The sequence below is a fragment of the Cynocephalus volans genome, chromosome 4, assembly GCF_027409185.1.
Source record: "Cynocephalus volans isolate mCynVol1 chromosome 4, mCynVol1.pri, whole genome shotgun sequence".
In the NCBI taxonomy this organism is placed as follows: Eukaryota; Metazoa; Chordata; class Mammalia; order Dermoptera; family Cynocephalidae; genus Cynocephalus; species Cynocephalus volans.
The window spans coordinates 98,696,746-98,720,101 of NC_084463.1; the positions used below are offsets into that span (position 1 = coordinate 98,696,746).

Here is a 23,356-nt window from a genome sequence, read left to right on the forward strand (position 1 = left end):
CGTGCGTGCATGCACACACATACCCTTCTAAACTACCTTCATCTACACAAGGCCACTTATTGTGCGGCTTATTAGTTCCATATGGAGCTTGAGCTGCGCTGCATGATATGCTTGATACAAACCGTCTGTTATTGTAAGGGAATGTGGATTAATACAATGCTTCAATAAAGGTTACTAAAAGATCAACACTTTTGTGATGGGATTACAAGGAATTTGACTACAAAGAGAACTGGTCTGGAGGAACTGAAAAATAAGAAATTAAAAACGCACATATGCATCAAAGACTTAACTTTAGAGTTCGGTCTTACGTAGCCAAAAATCTCTGTAGGACTAGTTACCAATATTTCAATCCATTTTTAAATACTAAATTTTCATCGGCATGAAAAGAACTAGATTATGAGCTTTAAAAAAAAGGGTAGAGCCACGTCAAAAATAAAATCTGCCTTCTGAGAAAAAAACAACTCTTTCAAAGATGTTGAAAAGCTACTTAAGGAATATTTAATATGAGCAACAATACGGTTTTTTACAGTAAGTCATTGCAATATATACCTCTAAGGAGAAGTATAAAAACTTGATTATGGGCCTCTGGTTGCAAGAACAACCTAAGTACTTTTCCAACCCCATCTATAAACACATGCCAGTCTTTTCCAAAATAGATATGTTATAATGTAAACACTGAGGCCTACCATTCTGAGGTCTGAAGCCTAAAAGTCATATGTAAAGGCTCTAAAGTCTAAGAAGCAAAAATGCTTCTTCCATTCCTTTCCCAATCATGCTATCAACTGCTCTGAGAATCATGGAATTAGTATTAGAGCTGAATGGCATCTTTGAAAGCATCTAACCCACCTGCTTCATTTACTCTATAAGGTAAGTGAGAGGTTAAATGGCCTAAAATTGAACAGATTGAGTCCAAGGACCAGAATCTAAGTTTGCTGAGTTCTTACCACAGGCTTTTTTCCTTATATCATATGTTGCTTTGTTGTATTTATGAGGCACGGATTATATGTGAGTCAAAAATCTGTCATATTAAAAACACTTCAGCTAAGATGACCCTTTGCTTCAAAATCTTACATTGACCAGAAAACAACTAGAAGCACTATTAAACTGATGCAACTCTGGAGTCAACCTGATCTTTGCGTATGGTCTCTTATCACTGTCAATCCTTGTGAGTTACTAAAGAGGATCAGTAATGTATATTGGAAATGGACAAAGTGAAACTGGAAATTTGTTGAAGGCATGTAAATCATAACCTTGGCAGCAACTAAAATCAGCTTTAATTAGCAATCGTCAAAGAAGGGTTATGTTCTCTGGAGACTAAAGGTTATGTGAGTGGACAAACTTGTGTAGGATCCGTTAGAATAAATATTTACGCTGTCCAGTAGGTCTAGCAAGCCTGACCTTTCCTCTCTGCCCTCATGTTCATAGTCCTGTGCACCCTGAGTTATTCCAAACTCTCTATTGATCTTTGACCCAATCTGGATCCCTGATTCCTTTTGGAGCTAAATCTTACTCCTTAAACTGATCAAATTCAGTATTTCTGCTTCTAGTTCATTGACTTTGATGCAATTTTAGTGCAAAGAACTGTACATTCACATCAAGATAACAGTCCACTGTACTAGAGACAGTTTTCCAGAATGTTGTGGAAATAGAATCATAGAGTATATAGCTTCTTGTGTCTGCCTTATTTCATTTTTGAGATTCATACAGGTTGTTGCATGTGTGAGTAGTTTGTTCCTTTTTATTACTGAGCAGCATTCCACTGTATGGATGTGCCACAAATTGTTTATCTCTATGCCAGTTGATAGACATTTGGGTTGTTTTCCATTTTGGTTGTCATAAATTATGGTAATATAAATATTTGACACAGGGTTTTGTTTGGAGGTGTATTTTTGTTTCTCTTGGAGCAAAACCTAGAAGTGGAATTGCTGGGTTGAATGGCAGGCATACATTTAACTTTATTAAAAAATGTCAAAACGTTTTCCAAAGTGGCTATACAATTCTGCATTCCCAGCAGCAATGCATAAGTGTTTCAGTTGCTCTGCACTGTCACTAGCACTTGATACTATCAGTTTAAAAATTCTAGCCATTCTAGTAGCTGTGTAGTAGTATCTCATTGTTATTTTAATTTGTATGTCCCTAATGACCAATAATACTGAGCATCTTTTCATATGCTTATTTGCTATCTGTATCTCTTTGACTTTCACGCAGTTTCTGTGAGCTACCTAATGATTGTGAGCTACCTCTGATACTTCTGAATACCTAATACATCTTATTTAGACCCTCTGATTAATCCTAAGATCTTCTAATTAGTAACCCTCTAATTAATACCATTTCAGCTTAATCTAGCTGGAGTAGATTCTGTTTACTGCAAAAACACAATCCTATATGCAATGAGGAGCCAAAAGGAGTTCCCACATGTGGAAAAGAGAAAATTAAAATGCTATTATAAGCGTAGGAATTCTTTCATAAGAATTCTGATAAATCTAAGTATCAGAACTCTATTGGAATGAAAAATGCACTTAAACCTGTTGCCATAAATTTGATGGCCCATTTTGGCACCTCCCCATCAATGCACAGTGACTCCGAGTATCTGACATGATCATTAGTAGAAATTACTCAGTTCAATTCAACAAATAATTATATAATTACTGAATAGTCTGTGTGTGTGTGTGTGTGATGATGTGGTGGTGATGATGGTAAAAACCAAGATATGCATATGGCACTGTTTATAACGGAAAATTTGGAAATAACTTGAATATGCACTAGGCCTTTGGCCAAGTTCTATGGCAGAATAATGATGGTGTTAATGATAATGAAAATGGTACTATAGCTGCTAATATGTTTAGAGTGATTATATGCCAGACATTATACTAGGCATTTTATATTGTATCATTTCATTCAGTCCTCACTACAATGCTCTAATGGTTGAAGAAACTGAGACTTAGAGGCAGGTAAATGGTAGAGTTTGAATATGCACCCCAGGTTTGTCTGAACCTTAGCACTTTGAACTCTTAGCCACCAGCCACCTAAGAATGATGATGATGATGATGATATCAATAGCAGCTACTGTTTTTCTCAACCTGTAATCTGTGTCAGGCATGAAACTGACTGTTTACTTATGTCAATTTCATTTAATCTTCATAATAACCCTATAAAGTAGGTGGTGTAATTCCCACTCTACACGACAAAGTTAAAAATGTTAAAGGAGTTGCCTGAAGCAAATAGAGGAGTTGGGATTTGAATTCAACTCTGATAGTTTACGATGCAGCACACACTAAATACTGCTTACAAGTTGGTTAGAAAAGACTGTGTTTCCTTATCACTCATTCAGTTCCAATACTTATAAAGGAGACCCTCAACACTTTTATCAGAGAAATACATTCCTTATCTTGATTTCAGAAATTTGATAATCATTAACACTTCTACGAAGCTGTTGTTCAATTAAGTTATGCATATTTAGTCTTTAAAAATCTTTGGAAGTTAATCCCCACAGCCTCTTTAATCATTCTCAACATCTCTGAACTCCTTCCAGTTTCCCTTAAAGAATCTGGTAATGATGTACCTTAAATAGAACAGTTTTCTAGGATGCTCTTTTCTCTCATTAGTGATTTTTCCCCTTACAATATTAATTTTACTGTAATAGCTACTTAATGCCTTTTAAGTTTTTTTCCTTTTAATGTCACTTGAACCGCAACAGAGTCCAAGCCCATGTGTACACTGCTTAGTCTGTCTGGTTGATCATAAACTGAGCTTCAAAAAAAAAAAAGCCTCTAAACAGCAATTAACTCTCTAGTGCATATTGCTCCTCCAACTGGATAGATGCTCTTAAAATTGTTTTGGAATAATTTTAATCATTGTTTGATCTTCAATTCATTTAACAAAAGTTAATTAGTTCATTGGATATATAATGAGTACCTACTGCTTGCACAGTGTGCAAGGTCTGATGACAAGGTATCACAAAACCAAGAATATTACCCCAAAAGAGGTAGCTCTTACTAGGGTGATAACTAAGTGAACCTATGAGGAATGTACAACCTTCTATGAGAGTTTGAAGGGTGGGGGAACAGTCAAAATTTCAAGATGGCCCCCATAATCTTTATCTCCTGGTTTAACTCCCCTGATAAGTTTATGTTTAAGGCAAAAGAGATTATTTGGGTGGGCCTAATCTAATCACATAAACCCTTTAAAAACAGAGTTTTCTTTGGCTGGCAGCAGATGGAAAAGTCAGAGATTCGAAGTACGAGAAAGGCTTGATGAGACATCATTGGTCTGAAGATGGAGGGCCCATGTAAGAAGTAATGCGAATGGTCTCTAGAAGCAAACGTGTTCCCTGGCTGAAAGCCAGCAAGTAAATGAGAATCTGAGACCTATATCTGCAAGGAACTGCATTCTGCCAACAATTTAAATGAGGTTGGAAGTGGATTATTCCCAACAGCCTCCAGATAAGAGCCCAGCATGGCCAGCACCTTGATTTTGGCCTTGTGAGACCCTGAGCAGAGAAAGCAGCTGAGCCCATCCAGACCTCTGACCTATAGAACTGTAAGATAAAAATGGGCATTGCTTAAGCAGCTAAGTTTGTGGTAATTTGTTACAAAGCAACAGCAAACTAATACAGGTGGAAAAGATTACTTCTACCTTTTACCTGATGATATTAGGAGCGAATTCATGGGGACAATGTGGCTTGAGCAGTTCCTTAACAAACAGGTAATATTTAGATGTGGGAAGACCGGGGAAGAGCATTTCTGAATCTTCATTCAACACTCCCAATAAACATTTCTGTGTATCTACAATGTGTCAGGCACAATGAAGCTAGCCCTAAACAAGAGCACGGAGGTTTTCAGTTAGCAAATAGTATTTGCTGGGACATACTCTCTAATGGCTAATTTAAGTGCTCAGGGGAAGAAGTTAGAGACACTGAAGAATCATCCCCAACTTTATCTCCTTTTAGGGGTCTGAGTTTTTCTTCTCCATAGATTATGGACCTCTAAAATAATCTGGAAAATTTTTGTCAGGGTAAGAGCCAAATTCGGATACTCAAGTTTATGGAAGTCATACCGGACAACTAAAAAACACATGAATAACTAGTTCAGAACAGGACAAAATCTCTGGTAGTTAAAGCAAAGCACAGCATTAAGCAACCTTGCTTATTAAATTTGGGAAAGCACAATATATAATATATAATAATGCTTTTCAAGTATAATGGTCACAAGTCAAAAATCATAAATAAATATAAATAAAGATGAGATGTTTACTATTACCATAATCAATTACACTAATTAGACAAGATTTATTTGATAAGAGAAAGAGCTGAGCTATAAAAATTAGAAAATAACAGGCAAAAAAATAATTTTTTATAGATGATATATTAAAAACTCATCATAAATTAGGGGCCTGCCCCGTGGCTCACTCGGTAGAGTGTGGTGCTGATAGCGCCAAGACCACGGGTTCGGATCCTATATAGGGATGGTCGGTGCGCTCACTAGCTGAGCGTGGTGCGGATGACACTGAGCCAGGGGTTGCAATCCCCTTACCAGTCAAAAAAAAACTCATCATAAATTACAATACACATTCAGTAAAAAATTTAAAAACAAAAATCAATAGTCTTTATATTAATAACAATGAATTTGAATATCACACAGTGCTATTTGAAATAGCAACAAAGACAAAATATGTAGAAATAAATCTAACTAAAGTGACAAGATCTATATAAAGAAAACTTTAATATTCTATTGTGGGATACAAAAGATCTAAGGGAAATTCATATCCTATTATTGGACAGAAAGACTTCTTATTATAAAAATGACATTTGTCTATAAACTAACCTATAAATTTACTACTATCCTAGTAAAAATACCATTAGAATTTCTTTAGAACTAGAAAACTGATTCCAAAGTTCAATTTTGTTTGGTAAATAAAAACACTTCTATAGAATTTCTATTTGCTAGGCCTGTTTTAAGTATTTTACAAATATTAACTCATGCAATCATTATAAGAATAAAGACGAAGAAACTGAGGCACAGAGAGATTAAATAATTTACTCCCACAGTCCCTATATACATGGACCTATAATAAGACCATAGTGCTTTAATGGCAGAGAATCTATTTTACTTATTGTTAAATGCCCAGGACCTAAAATCATGCCAGGTGCATGGTAGTTAATACACTATTGCGTGGGGGGTGGGGGTGGGGTTGGGTGAGTGGGTGATTCGAACTGCAAGGTGCAGGGGTTAAATCCATATTTTCTTATTTGACTTATGGAGAGACCCCCATAGGAAAAGCTTTCTAGAGGTGTTGGGAACTATGTCATAATCTGACAGAAAGTGAGCTGAACTGGCAGTAAAAAGCAAAAAAGGAGGCAAGTCCATCAAGATAGAGGAAAAAATCTAAGCAAAGCTCAGAAGCAGGTAAGTGTATATGATGGATGTGTGCATATGTGTGTTTGGGGGTAGCAGACTGGCCAGGAAATCATTTATTTAATTTCAAACAATAAAACAGAAATTCAATTGTTTTCTTAATAAGGTGCGTTGAAAATAAAATTTATATAATGTGTTAATCACCTAAGCAGGCATGAACAATTTTGGACAACCGTATTGTAAAAAAACCAGTACAAATTTGTTTTAGATATAATTTCCATCAAGAGATTCAGTACATGAGAGTTGCATTTGCTATTTCTTTTCTTTTTTCTTTTTTTTTTTTTGGATGAATGACAAACTTTATTTTTTGCACTTAAAGGCTGATAAAAAAAACATTACTTATCCTATTAAAGAAAATCCAACATTTCATTTGAAAAGCATGTAACTATATTTACTCATTAAATACTACTTAAGTTTTAAAAACACATCTTAAAAACATCCGGCATGCATTTTTAAGTTCAGTACAGTGGATTCAAGCCAAGTATACATGTTACACATACATCAGGGCTAGATTACAAATTATCATAGTCATCATCATCTTCACATTTCCTTTTCAATGCATTTGATGATTCATTGGCAGTATTTAGTAATGACACCATATTAGTGTTAATAAGAACGTTTCTGGACCAAATCAATGATGGATTAATCAGAACATTCTGAACTTCTGATTTTGCAGGAACTGATGCTTTTACTGCTGAGGACTGTGAAGGAGGCATCTGTACCGTAAACCTTGTCCTATAAGAGACATTGGAGTCCTTACGATGGTTGAAATAGACATGGTTTGGGGGGTTGGTGTGTCTACTGTGGGAGTACTTGGTCTGTTAATAACTGAACCAACACTTAACCATGGAACTGTTATTCTTCCCACAGAAGTAGGCACCTTTTTAAAAATAAAGACTTAAGCCTAATGTTTGAAGCAGTTAAGCAATATTTATCAGGTGGCAATCTAAGACCCTTATGAATAAGGCTTGATCAATGGCAAAGGGGTCTGAATTCTTTGCCTTGCAATATCTAATAATTATAAAAAACGCTTGGGGGAGGAGAGGTACAAGACTGGTCAGTGCAACACTTAATTGCCAATTGTACACCATCTGCATCAACAGTAGATTTCTTAGCATGGCTTGAATAAATTTTTGCATCATCTAGAATTATGGTCACATATCAGAAGGCAAACTCCAACACCTGAATTATAACTCTTGGCTCATATTTTGTAATCCCCATATCCTTGGATATTTTTGCCATCATCTGTGCATCTTTTGGGCATGCTCTTGGGAAAAGCCATCTTGCTGGGTCCTATGATATCCAGTCATCATACCTCTCGAGCTAAATTACCCATACTAGGGCTGGACAGTTAGCCCAGTTAGTTAGAGAATGGTGCTGATAACACCAAGGTCCAGGATTTGATCCTTGTACCAGCCAGATGCCAAAAACAAACAAGTGAAAACACCCATACTAATATATTTCAGTCCTGATCTTGATACAAGTTCTTTGCCTACTGTGGTTTTTCCAACATCTGGTATACGTAAGCAGGATGTTTGGAAGCAACATGGTCCTCACCACGATGGCTCTGAGCACTTTGACTCACATGCCCTACCCACTTTGCATTTGCTATTTAAATATTATTGTCTGGAGCTATTAATCTTTGAACAGATTATGATACAAAACTATCCCATCAGATCAATTGCTGCTCCATGAACTATTCCAAGGTTATTAAACAGTGTGATCTTTTACCTTCAAACTGCCACTTTAAGGTTACTTTCCCAGCTAACTTCTAAAATTCTTGACACTAAAATAATGTAATATAAAGCTAATTTAAAATTGGTGGAATGGTATAGGAGAAGGAGCAAAAATGTGAAAGGGTCTAAGGTTGGAATTCTAGGTTTGCTAGTTACTACCTGTGTTACCTTGGGCAAGTCACTTACCCTCCCTGAGCCTCTGGTTCCTCATCTACATAAAGTATGCAATGCCTGCTTTATAGAGTTATTGTGTGGATTAATTAATGTCTGTAAAATTCCCAACACAGTCTGTGAGTCATAAGTATCTTACAAATGTTAGTTCTCTTCCCTTTCCCTCAATACTTGTCCTAAGAACATTACTGTTTTTTACACTAAACCATTAATGCTATATCTTATTTTTCTACTTCATTCATTATTTGTTTCTCTTTCTAACTTTCTTTTGTTAAGAATATATTTTGCTATTTTGAGTCTTAACTGAATTGGGCATGTCTAAAAAGACAAGACTCACCAAAAAGAAAACATCCAAGATAAACGATAAAGTCCGTAGCATTTTAATGATAAGAAATGCCAAAATTCTGTGGATGAGAATAGACTGAAGTAAGGGGATTGGAAAATTGACAGAAAAAGAAAAGTGGGATGATGGTGGTAGAGTTGTCAGGTAGACAGCATAAAACTGCAGGAGATAAAGGTCAGACTTATATTCTGTACCTAAGTTCATCAGTGTATATATATTTAACTCATATTAATATATATGTTTCAAACAGAATTTGAACTATCTATATAAATGAGCTAAGAAACACCACCAAGTCTATTCCTTTTTGTTCCACCTTCAGTTTTGTATAGTTACAGAGAAGACAGGAGCTAGAACCATGTATTTATTCAGTCAATAGATAACGAACAACTTCTATATGCTAGGCCATGGGCTGAAGTTACAAAGATAAAGAGACAGTTCCTGCTTTTAAAGTATTCATAATATAATGGAAAAGATATTTAAAAATCAGAAACAGGGCCGGCCCATGGCTCACTTGGGAGAGTGTGGTGCTGATAATACCAAGGCCACAGGCTCAGATCCCCTATATAGGGATGGCCAGTTAGCTCACTTGGGAGAGCGTGGTGCTGAAAACACCAAGTCAAGGGTTAAGATCCCCTTATAGGTCATGCTTTTAAAAATAAATAAATAAATAAATAAATAAAAATCAGAAACAAATTATATTAAAAATAATAAGTATCACATTAGAAGAAAATATAAGAACATAGCAAAGGGACACCTAACCAAATCTCAGGGAGACAGTGAAGTTTGGACAGGAAGTGGTAACCTGTCTGGACTACTAAGTCTGGATTTTAGTAGGTGAAAAGATGGGAAAATAGTATTCCATAGAGAGGAAACTGCATATGCAAATGCCCAGAAACAAGAAAGAACGTGTGAAATAGCAAGGCATTTTGGTTTTACTGTTCCACAGAACAGACTCCTTTTCTACAGCATCCTTGATAATCATCTAGCTTTAGCATGTACACCTACAATAACTTAGATACTTAATTCATTCCAGGACTTCCATTCCACTGCTGCTGGAAAATGAAGGGAGAAATCATGTAAATAGACCGGAACTCTAGTTATCTAAAGACACCCCTGCTTCCTCTCCATTTTCAGTTCTTCAGATGGCATCATGTCATGCATCTTTGTGAGCTGGTAACCATCTGTCCTATACTGCCATTACAAATACACTAGTTGAATTACACATAAAGGCAGTAATTCAGTTAGATGCAAGGCCACTACTGGATCTGAAATAATTAAATAAAATTGTCAGTGAAAGAAAAACTTTTAGAAAAGACCGATAACACTCTGAAAACATTTGTCAGCTTTCTGACTAGAAGAAGAGAAAAAGGCACTCAACATATAACAACTTACTATAAAGGTCATGTTTTGGGGAAGACATTTCACTTACTGTATAATTTCTCCTTAATCTCACCTCACATCTCAAAGCCCTGCAATATCTTCCTAGACATATGCAAAGCCAAGCACATTTATGAGTGAAGACAGTAATTTCATCTGATACAAATGTGTACCCCCTCCCTCCTTTTAAATGGCAGGCTATTTCTTTCATTGTTGAGTTCTTAGTCCTTAGTCCAATAGGAAGGTCACTGATTCAGTCTATCTTCCATGCACATACCTTTTTGGGTCCATGTTATGTGCTAGGCACTGTGTTAGGATAAAGAGATGAGTAAAGTTCAGTCTCTGGCCCTTAAGTAACTTATTAGTTTAGTAGGAGAGACATACACAGAAAATAACAACAGAAATGTAAGAGTGTTGATATATTTGACTGATTGCTTGTTTTTGTTTTGGTGGCTGGCCAGTATGGGGATCTGAACCCTTGACCCTGGTGTTGCAAGGCTGCACTCTAACCAACTGAGCTAACTGGCCAGACTGATTGCTTGTTTTTTAAAACACGTTCAGAACAGAAGATGAATGAGAACTTTGCTCAGGAGGGTAAAGAAACACTTCACAGAAGAGAAGTTGGCCTAGTTGGATACTGGAATATGAGTGAGAGTTCACCACAGGGAAAAAAGGGAAGGAGATTTCAGGCAAAGGGAGTATATGAGGCAAAATTAGAATATGGACTTTTCAGTATAGTTCAGCTTTCCTGGCATAACGTGCCAGTGGCAAGGTTTTTGGGGTAGGTGGCAGTAGGAGTTGAAGCTGAAAAGTGAGGAAGATAGATCATGTGAAGCCCTTGCCATGCTAAAGAGTTTTTTTGTAGGTGGTTGGGGGAGGAGGGATTTAGGGGGAAGGTAGTCCATGGAAAACAATTAATAGGTTTTAGGTAGGGGGTTGACATGAACATATTTGCAGGCTTTTTCCCCCACTATTGCTTTTTCTTATTATAAAATTGCTTACTTGAATGTCAAGTATTTGAGCCGGCACTCCACCTTGGAGGCAATAAAGAATCGCTTAAGTAACAAAAATCAGCCAACAGAAAACTACAGGGGCACTACAACGGTGTGACCAATGTCATTACTGGCCTATAAATTTTTAGGAATGCTAAATAATATCTGGGTTCAGAGGATAGTCCTGGACTGAAACAGGACCATTGTGTTGACCATGGGTAAGTCACCAAACTTCTTTATTCAGCTGTAAAATGGGAATAGAAAAGGATTTGTTCTGTCTACCTTAAGGAATGTTATAAGAATCAAATAAAATAATATACATAAAATCTTTTGATAAAGTATCCTGATTTCATTTATAAATGGTGTGACTTTGGAAAAGTTGTTTAATTATTCTGAGCTTCAAAGTCTTCATTTGTAAAGTGGGGATAATCCCATCTATATTACAGGGTGCTATGAGAACTGAAGTGCCTTCTCTGACACAAATGATTATGACTATTATCTGCAGCAGGAGCTCAGCCATTTACACTGGTTTATTTGAATATCAGTTGGTCAGTTATGAAGTCAATAAATATACATTGAAGACATGAAGTGTGTAGAGTTCTGATTAGTCAAAATCCCTATGAAAAATAACCAAAATAGGGACAAAATTTAAAAACACTATCATACTGCCTATGATCAAGTCAATTTTAGAACCTGACAGCCAGTATCTATGAGTTTAAATATTTCTCCAGAATCTCATGCAGGAATTAACCAAGAATATGTTTGAGACTCTCACTAGCATTCCTAGGTACCCACACACACTCACAAGCATGCGTGTGAGTGCACATGTAGAAACATTAGGACCCACTAAGGAAAAATAAATCTCTCACACTTGAAAATTAAGGAACTGCACAGACAGCAAATCTCTGAGTGAAGTTGATGTAGTGGGTTATACAAGCCAATAACTTATGTTAGGGCTTCACAAAATGTTAGACACAAGGAAAGGCACCAAAATAAGTCAAATTACATCAATAAAAAGTATGACTAGGTCTGCTGCCTCAACTGGGATGCTATTCCTTGCTATAAACAGCAATGGCTAGAATTCAGATGACTGACTAAGCATTGCAATAATGAAAACAAAGCATGTCGACAACCTTGGGGATCAATAAAATAATGCCTGTTGCCATATATACACAATCTTGTGGGTTTTTGTTTTTTGGGAAAAGCAAGTTCAGGTCATTTCTAAATTAGCAATTTGTCTACTTAGATTTTAAGTCTGTTTGGTTATGATAAAATATGATCTTTCATATTAAATCACTTATGACCTTGGTAAAATATTACTTTATATTAACTGACCCTTGGGGCACTTTAATTTTATGAAACATGCACTTTAGTTTTAAAAATATGAAAATAAAACTAGATATTCCTAGTCTACTACATCATGTTAACAAGCCATCAAAGATCTGGAAACACATAGAAAAAAAAATACACCAAATCTCCATCAAATTAGTTTAAAAAAAAACCAAAAAGGATATCTACAATTAAAAACAACATACAACCAATACTTTAAATCCTAAACATATAGGGAATAGGTATGATTGGTTTCCTAGATTCATGTCTCCCTGCCCAAGGTTATACCATGAAAAAAAGGTTACAAAACAAAGTGAAAAGCTGTGGGAAAATCCAACGCCCACGTTAGGGCAGGAGTCAGCAGCTGCATTTCTAGAATACATGGTAAAAAGGACTAAAGAAAGATTCAAGCTCATGGATTAAGTGAGGGCATCCACAGTTCAAAAATATCTTATATAGGGCCGAGCCCATGGCGCACTCGGGAGAGTGCGGCGCTGGGAGCGTGGCGACGCTCCCGCTGCGGGTTCGGATCCTATATAGGAATGGCCAGTGCACTCACTGGCTGAGTACCGGTCAGGAAAAAGACAAAAAAAAAAAAAAAAAAAAAAAAAAAAGAAAAGAAAATCTTATATAGTTCCATTAATAGGCCCAAATTTTAAATTACAAATACGTAACTAGGAGGTAAGTCACCTTTGTATTACAGAATTTACTTAAATCAGATTATTTTCCTTTTAATTGGTCAGCTATCTGCTTACTGAGGGAACAGGATTTTGAGTACTCTGGAACTATGAGGGAATGTAGATTTGGGGCACTACAACTGAAGGGCTCAAGGTTGTAACAGAGTAGCCCAGTCCTCCTTTCTTCCCTCTCTCCTCCTGGTATCATATCTGCATTGCAGTCTGAAGGCTCTTCCCCCTTTCTCCTGCTCCCTCTCCTAATAAATCTTTTGCACATCTAATCCTCTCTTGGAGTCCTGCTTCTTGTTGGACCCAAACTAAGGCAGCTAGTAAATGTGAGTACTAGTACTTGAATCACATGATTATTTGGGGAGAAGAGAATGCTAGTACGGAATTAACTACAGTGAGTCTAAGACATTGTATTTTACTCACAGTAGGGAAGTCTGATACAAGGAACAAATTAAAAAGGCTCCACTGCTTACTTTCTCTTTAGTGCATGCACCTGGGATAACACACTGGGGGGAGTTAGGACCAAAGGTGGGAGGTAATGAAGTTGGAAACGAGACTAAAAGAAATGTGTGTGATATCAGATTTGCAAAATTGCCACTTCCTGGTATTAACTTCATATTGCCAGTTCTGAAAAAGCAATAACAGCAAAAACCCAAAGCAAAACAAAAGGATACCACATCGCCATGTTGTTGACATAGTCCCTTGAAGGCAGTAAAGGATTCCTAAAATGGTAAGTCACATTAGCAACTTTGCCGAATGTCTTAAAAGGATGTGATAATGAGTGAAACTGAAAAGATATTTACTGAACAGCTATTCTGGTTAAGGCAATGTGGTAGGGAATTCATCAAAACAATTAGATTTTATACACATGTGGACTATTTTTCATATGGGACAACTTGTATCCATTCACTACCACCCAGAGCCTAGTATAGCACATTCAATTAATACTTTTTGGCTCATATATCTAAAAGGCACACAAAACTCTGTATATATTCTAAGTTTCAGATTAAAATTAGAAAACCAAGATAACATAAAGTACAGAGAAACTAAGATAATACAGTTTGTTTAGAAAAGATTATATGATTTTAATTAACTTTAAAAATAAATGTTATTACGTATATTTTAATGGCTATTTTAGGGAGGGAAAGAGAATAAAAATGACAACATAATGAAAGTCTTTGCTTTTTTTTCTCACCAGAATAGAAGATCTTAGACCATTACTAAAAGCTTTGCATTCTCTTGGACTCTTAAATTTGGATATTAATACTGCTTTTATAGAAATAAATAAAAAAGCACTGATGGAAGATGTAAAGTGCATTAGTGTTCATGTTATCTCTCCTGGTATGAATTTAATGGGTATCTTAATAAGGAGATATAAACTAATGTCACTGATTAGGAAATATATCCACTCACATCATTTAGTAGCCTCCAGGGGGGCTTGATGATGATGTCTGGGTGGAATTACTATAATGAAAATGATGAATTAGTGTCAGGGGCAAAGGGACACATAAATGTGCCTCAGAGATGAAGCAATTACATTCTACATCACAAGTTACAGTTCAACTCAAAAGACAATGCAGTCAGTTCTAAAGCAGCTCTAACCAACTGGGGTAAGCCCACTGCCTAGAGTTTGCTGAAGCTAAGCTATTTTGATAGCTGGGCCACAGGCTTCCTTGGTTATAATAACCTGAAAGTAACATTTATGTGTTTTAAGTCTCTTTTAATCTCCTAAATACCATGAAGTGATGTTTATCAGATTTTAAGACATAGGCACATTCCACTCTGATGACTTCATGCTCAGGGGACCTTGTCATTATGAAGGCTTATTAAAAGAAGGCAAAGGTTCACAAGCCTTTAAGAAAAATCCTAAGTGACATTACAAACTAAACCTAAAAAAAATCTTTTTGGCTTGGCTTTATAAAGCAATTCCCTTTTCATAGTTAATTTAGTGGTCATAGTTCTGCAAACTTTGGAAAGAGTGACCACCACAATTACTGTATCAAAAATATGGACATTTTTTCTCTCACTTCCTATTCTAATTAGGTTTGATTTCAGTGCTCATTTCAGGGGCCTGACCTACAAGTGATAAATGCCCAAGAATCCACAAATTCATCTACTATGAGGCATTTGGGAAATCTTATATATCTTTAGGCACATTTGAAAGAAAAGACACCTAAAACTCAAGACTATTCATTTGTTTAGAGCTTATTTTTATAGACATATCCTTAAAATGGTCACAAATATTGTTTCCAATTTATCTTTCCATAATACTGAAGGAGAAAAAAAATACCAAATATACTCCATGCAGATTTGTTTCTGTGATTTCTTTAAAATTCCTCTTCCATCAATTACTCTAAACCTGTTTCCTCATCTGTGAAATGCAGATAATAATAAGAAAGGATCATTGTGAAGATTATAGATAAAGAATAAAACATGCTTTGGATGTAGGTAATCAATAAAAGTAGATAGTCTTATTCGTGAAGCTAAGACAAAAGAAGTGCTCTAGTTCAAAATCCTTTTTCTTCTGGAATATGACAACAGAATACAAAGTCCTTTGTAATGGCAATTATTTCTCAAGAGACTACAAGAATTCAATGAAATACTGTCATCGCACATGCCTTTTAATTGTTGTTACCCTGATTTATTTATTTATTTATTTTTGGTGGCTGGTCAGTATGGGGATCCAAACCCTTGACCCTTGTGTTATCAACACCAGGCTTGAATGGCAAGATATAATATACATATAGCAAAATGCATGAAACAAATATATGCATTGCTTAAAGGATCAGGATTATAAAGCAAATCCCTGTATAACAACCATTCAGTCAAGAAACAGAATTCTGCTGGTGTTCCAGGAGCTCCCCATGAGCCCCTCTCTCATTATAATGCCTTTCCTCTCCCAGAGGTAATCACTATCCTGTGAAATTCGTCCCTATCACTGCTATGGTTTCATGACTGCACAGTATTCCACTACATAAACATACTATGATTAGTGATGAACATACTGCTGATAGATTTTTAAGTTTTTTCTAGTCTTTGGCTATTATGAACAGTGCTGCTATAAATATTCTCATCCACAAATCATCATGGTGAAGGGATACCTGCACTTCCATGTTTACTGCAGCTCTATTTGCAACAGCCAACAGGTGGAACCAACCTAAATGTCCATCAAAGGATGACTGGATAAGGAAAACGTAGTGTATATATACACAATGGACTACTACTCTGCCATAAAAAGAATGAAATTCTGCCATTTGCAGCACCATGGATGAAATCAAAGAAAATTATGTTAAGTGAAATAAGCCAGGTACAGAAAGAGAAATACTGCATATCCTCACTCATAAGTGGGAGGAAAAAAAAAAACCAAAACCAAAAAACCCACAAATAAATAAAAAAGGAAGAAAGAAAGATACAATAATTCGTTGAATTTTCAAAAGGAGAGAACAGAACTGAAACCACCAGAGGTGGTGGGGGGGTGGTTAGGCAGAAACTGGTAAAGGGCCACACAGAATGATTACACTGTGTAATGTTGAATACACTAATTATCCTGATTTGAGCATCACATATTGCATGGATATGCAACATTGTATCACACAGATATGTACAACCAACTATGTTTCAATAAAAAAGTAAAAAATAATTTAAAAAATTCTCATATACGTATCTTCAACTTCACTAGATAATGCCAAATTATTTTCTAAAATGATCAGGTTATACTCCCATTACCTCTACTTTAAGAGTAACCAATTTATCGTGGTTTTTTAAAAATCAGGTATGTGTTCAAAACAAGATTGGGAGAAATTGTAGAATATTATTGCAAGAAGGAAATGGAGAGATTACTTCAACTTCCTTATTTTAGAAGGATCCAGGACTTTGAAAGAGTAAGAGACTAGCCCAATGTCACAGTGAGTAAGAGGCACATTGAGCTGGAAAACCAGAGTTAAGAGGCAACTCTGAAGCTAGAACACAATCTAGAGCTCTTTCCAAGACATTAAGCTGCCTAGAAAGGCAGTCTGGAAACAATGAGATACAACTATTACCTATAAATATAAACACCACGGGGACAAAGATAGAAATGTTTTAGAGCAGGTAAGAAAAAGTCGACAAAATTATGTTGTACAATAGAGTTTGTGAATAAATAAGGAAACTGAGGCATAGAGAGAAACTTCTTACACAATACCACAGTTATCAAGTGGCAGTATTGAACCATGTGTTCTGCCCTAAAATTTACTTATCTGGGGGAATAGTGCTGTATTACAGAAAGTAATAAAAAATAATGCTGATTTTGTTAATTTGGCTATGAACCAATGAATCTTAAAAAGTATACACATTAAGGAAAAAATGTAGGTAGACAACCTCTTTAGAGACGGCATCTCTCCATCTGCTGGCATATACTATATTTTGATGTTAGAAGCCATACACTAATGAAATAAACTCAGAGAGGAAACCTGGTTGCCAGTCCCAGGTGCACTGTTAATCATATGTGCCATTTTGAGAATGTCAAAAAACTTAACTAGGCCTCAGTTTTTAACTGAAAAAAATTATAATACATTTTATACATATACACACATTCTAGTATAAAAGCAGTATGTGTTCAATAAAAAAAAATCAGACATAAAAAGTAGAAAGATTATCCAAAGTTCCACAAAACAAACATATAAACAATTTTAACATACATCTGGGCAATATTTTTCCCCCTACATATAAGATAAATAGTTTGGTGCCCTGAAGATTTTTATTTTAATAACAGTAAATCAGTGTGTATTCAACTCCATACTCTCCTTCCTCCATTAATAACAAAGGTATTTCTATGCTATCTAATCTTCATAAAAATTTTAATTGCAGCAGGTGCTCCTCGGATTATTTAACCTATCCCTAGATAACTATTTTCAGATATGTTAAACATCTTTAACTGTTTTCAGAAAGTTAGAATTATTTCCTTATAATAGAGTTCCTAAGAGGAATTACTAAATCAAAGGTGGAAATTCTTATTAAACCTATTTTAGAGAAGAAATTATGAGGATAAGTGTACGAGCTTTTTGTGAAAGCATTATGAAAACTATAAAGCATCACATAAATGTAATATGGGTTATCGTTATTTTTATATCCGTACTGTGTTGAACTTATATTGACCTGTTATGTACCTGGTATGGTACTCCATAAATCTCTGAATATTTTCTATCAACAAAATCACCAACATACAGCATTCTGTTTGTAAATTATATCTTATAGAATTTTAAAATCCTTTCAATAATGTTGTGGTGAGTCAAAAAACTTGAAGGTGACTTAAAAAGAGCAATGAAAAGACTAGAATATAAGAGTGTTAAAGTTAAGCAGCATAGATTCAAAGAATATGGGGACTGATATGGTCCTCATATCCTCAATGTCTTCATTCTTCACATGTGAAGAATGAGGAACAGTGGAGAGAAATCATTTGCCCAAGATATCAACAAGTTAGAAGAGAGGAAACAGAACCCTGAAATTTCTAATTGTTGGTGTTATGTTCTTTCCATCAAACCATGTCATCTACTTTTTTGGAGTCCATGGATGACAAAACTTCATTCCTTTCATTGTATCTATCCAAGTTCTTTAAATTTAAAGTGCTAGTCTGAGTTTATAATATACACATCCTTTAAATTGACAATTTACAAAGTATCTACAAAGCTATTATTCTAAATACAGAACTATGATTTGGGTCTATCCACAGATAACTGTGAGTGTCTTAGAGAAGATAACTACCTTTTCTCTTCTGCTTGTTTTAAAAGATAAATTAGCAAAATATAATAACATTAAAAGTACCAAAATTTAGTATTTTAAATCTACTGTGCTACCGTCACCTAAAAGCTAGAGACTGGGTTTTGAATCAAAAGACCTAGGTGCATGTTTCAGCTCTAACAAATCTGTGTGATCTTTGGGTAGTGCTCTTAACTTCTCTGAAGCTTAGTTTCTCTATTATCAAAAGAAGACAACAATGATTCTATACTTCACAAGGCTGTGGGAGATTATTAGAAAAGTGGGCTGGTTGGTTAGCTCATTGGCTAGAGCACAGCCTTATAACACTGAATAACACTAAAGTCACAGGTTTGTATTCCTGTACTGGCCAGCCGCCAAAAAAACAACGAAAAAGTACCTTGTGACCTGTATGATGCTAGGCTATAAACATTTTATTATTATCTGTGTAACTATTATACTAAGCATTGGATAAGAGATAAAAGTTTAATATGCAAAGCCCAATCTATCACACTTCTTCCAGGTGAATCAATGCCTGCCTTAGTTTCTGTTTTCATAGGGATGAATAGAATAAGAGGAGATCTGTATTTTTTCTTTTAATACCTTGAATATATAACATCAGTTTTCAAATTCAGTTCTAAAATGGCTTCACTTTATTCCATTATGAGTTAAAAATATTTTAGTTTATTAACAGCAAAACAGAAAGAACACTACCAAATTTTTTAGGGTAGCCTTAGGAATGCTACATTCACCTGATTAAAAATGTAATGTCCCAGAAAAGGCTAACATGTCTTAGCCTATAAATACAGATTAAGAGGCAGTGAGAAGGGGACCTTATTGCCCAGGAACACAGAGTAAGTCACGTCATCAAGAGGTTTAGGGGAAGAGACTAATCCCAGTGTGTATGTCACCTCCAAGCTTTACTCACTCCAGTACCTCTGCTGGGAATCTTTACCTTCCCTTCTCTGCTTCTCTCCTCTCTACTTCTCTCAGAGCAAACCCTGACTCAACCTTAGAGGCCCAGCTTGTTTGTCTCCTCTAGGAATACTTCCCAAAGAAGTTTTCACGTATCCCTATCATTGGCACACACTACAATGTAACATCACCCTGGCTAGAAGGTGAGTATCAAGTTTAAGAACAAAGTCCTATTCATCCTTGTCTCCCCAGCACTCAGCCCAGCACCTGACACAAAGTTAGTGAACAATCAGCCCTACTTGGAGCCATAGAAACATCAGTAGTAAAGTGACAGTAATACCAGTCATAGGACTCAGAGATGAAAGAAAAGAAACATTTTATGGCAGATGAAAAGTGCCAAGCAGAGGAAAAGAATGAAGAAATGATTCAGGCACTTCTTCTAAAAACCTGTCTTCAGTCCAGCCTTCTCTCTATTGCCATCGACTGCTTTTATACAGCAAGAGAACTGACAATGTTAGAAAGGGCTAGAGGAAAAAAAGTGGTAAAAAGAGAGAAATAAAAGACTGGCACAAGTCTGTGACTTAGCGAATTCTTCACACTTAGTTGCAAGACCTATGTGTTATTTCCTTAGATCTTATATCATTTTGGGGACTCTACAGTCTGACCTACGATTTTTAAAAAGTCATATTTATCAAAAGAATATTGGTTATTCACAAAATAAATTAAAACAGCAAATAAATATATGAAATGCATGAACTTAATATTCACAAATAATCAAAGAGCTACAAATTAAAACACAGAAATACTAACATATGAAAAAGGCTAATAACAAAATTTTGACAAAAAAGGTAAAGAAATAGATATGTCAAATTTTAAAATGTATATATTCTTTGACCCAGCAATTAGGTATTTATCCTAAGGAAATAACCAAACACACATGCAAATATCTAAGTAAAAGGATGCTTATTCATTGCAATATTGTTCATAATAGGGAAATACTGGAAACAATCTAATGTCCATCAACAAGAAAACTGTTAAATAAATTACAGTATGTCCATACAACAGAATGAAGTGCAAACGACAAGATTTTATACAGCTCTATTTATCAACAGGAAACTATCTACATAATCTAGTTAAATGAAAAAAGTAGAACATACAAGAGAATGCACAGTAAAAAACATTTATGTAAAATTTTATCTATTTAACATAAATGGTATGTATATTTCTATAGATTTTTGGAAAGATGTTCACCAAAATATTATCAATGGTTACCTTTGAGTGGTAGACACTCAAGTGATTTTATTTTTTCTTAATGCTTTTCTGTATTTAAAAAAATTATATTGAAATTGGCTAATTTATATAATAAAAACCATTATTTCTATTTTTTAAAAAAGAAAAAATATTACTTTAACTTGAAACTAAAGGCTCACTGATAATGAATAAGGTGTCTAAATACACTTCCTTCTTATACACATTAATCTGACACAGCTAAAAAGGCAACATTTTTACCCCCTTTACTTACTCTTAACTTGAATTTAGCTTGTAATCTACTTCCCACATATTTTCACCTCATTTTGTATTTGTGGAATATGGGATTTCTTAATCACAAAGAAAACACTGCACTTTGCATTTATTTAACAAACATTTGTTTAGTACTTAGTCTGTTCCAGGCAGTATTCTAAGTGCTTTACAAATATCTAATACTTACAACTCTAAGAGATAGATACTATTATCATTTCCATTTTATAGATAAGGATACTGAGGCACTGAGAAGTTAAGTAACTTATTCAAAACCATACAAGGGTACTTCAAAAAGTTCATGGAAGATTTGTATTATCTTTTAATCCCATTTCCATAAACTTTTTGAGGTATCCTCACATATAACTAAAGTGATAGAACTGGGATTTGAACCCAGGCAGTCTAGATCCAGAATACTTGCTTTTAACCATTCAGCTACACTGCACTTATTTTAGTTGATTTTATTCTAGAATTTCTGTCTTTCACTTGATAAATTTACATTAATTAGAATACTAATTTTATCCTCACTGGAAACCCATGTCTGCAAATTTTAAAATGCTCTCTAATAAGTACCAGAATTTACATATAACAATTTTTTAGAGTTCATTTCTTCAAACAGCTTATACCTAAGCTATGCTGGTCACTTTGAAGCCAACTAAAATCAGACCAAATTCATTTTTCAAATAGCTCATAATTCATTTCATGAGGCTTAATCATAAAAATTGTTAGAATTTATATCCCACCATCGCTGAACTAAGCACCGCATATTTCATTTCAGTTGAGGTACATTCTTTAAATATTTCCCTCTCAGCAAAAGATGTCACTCATAGTGGTACTTTGGAAAAGCTAATCTCGTTCTTGAATAAGTAAAAAGGCTAAAGTGAATCTTTTAAAACAACTAGGATAAAGGAAGACATGGATGTTACCAAAGATACTAAGCCAATAAGGTGCTAAATTTATATTTATTTCTTAGATAGCCAGATAAAAAAGCGAAACCTATCATGTAATACATTTCTTTCTGCCTGATAAAAGGAAACCAGTAAGAACGGGCCCCTGATTAGAACCTGAATTTCTTTGGTCATCTAATAACCCTGTGACTGTGAGCAAAGAACTTATCCTTCATAGGCTCAGTTTCTATAAATAAAAAACAAGGATAATAATACCAACACTTTTAGGGTGTTTGCAAAGGATAAAAGAAATAATAAATGTGAAAGGGCCCTGGTACCTAAAGTAAACTATTTAAATGTAAATTATAATTGTTTTATTTTTCATTTGGTAAGATATTTTCATCACTGGATTTCTTGTTTCAGTTTAAAGGGAAAAAATGTCCAACTGAGGTAAAAATAAATTGTTTTATCTTGTTAAATTTACCATTTTCAGCTATGAAGAATACAGTGATCATAGCCAATGTAACATTAAAAATGTCTAATAAATTCGTAGTAGTTGATGACGGTTCTTCAATAATATGTGCACACTTAACCAATCATTTGCAACTACAAAAGGACAGCATGTTATCCCTTTAAAACAGAATGCAACTTTTGGAAAACAACTGTGCATAAGAAATAAATTAGTTAACTATCAACCTTAAGGAGGAAAGAACAATCTTCTGGATAACTCATTCACTGTTCATTCTTTCAATAAATATTTACTGAACACCTGACACACGTCCAGGGAGCTCACACAGACCACATTTAGGGCCACAACATATATATAACAACTGGTAATTGTATGGTTCTGGGGCCAATAGTGTTTAACCAAAAAAACCTTTTCTACCCCCACTACTAAGGTAACCTTCTGCTCTAGTCAGGTGGGTTTAGCTGTACACCTTAAACAGTCTTTCCTCTGCACCTTGGCTCCCCCTTCTCTCTTATCAGCCAGACACTTCTTGTTCCTGAATTTCCAGTCCAGGTGGCATATTCTTCTATTGAAGCGTTCCCTCTCCACGTCAGCCTAAAAAAAATGACGCCGCCACCACCACCACCAAAAAATGGCAGGTACCAGTTATTGTTAGCCTTTCTGTGGACAAATCCTGAGCTATAGCATTATCTCAAATATGTAAGAAAAAGACAAAAAAGTTTGAAAGGTCCAGAAGGTACCTGTGATTGGTGAGGCTGTGGATAATTTAAAAAATTCCGTTCTATCTTCT

The 23,356-nt window shown here is 35.2% G+C and overlaps 1 protein-coding gene and 1 pseudogene across 2 annotated transcripts in view; both read right to left on the reverse strand.

Annotated features, from left to right (window-relative positions):
- UVRAG (UV radiation resistance associated) overlaps nucleotides 1-23,356 on the reverse strand; it is a 303,565-nt gene that overhangs the window by 34,988 nt on the left and 245,221 nt on the right. The gene's annotated exons all lie outside the window — the stretch shown is intronic.
- Nucleotides 6,926-8,018, reverse strand: LOC134376839 (transcription initiation factor TFIID subunit 9-like; annotated as a pseudogene).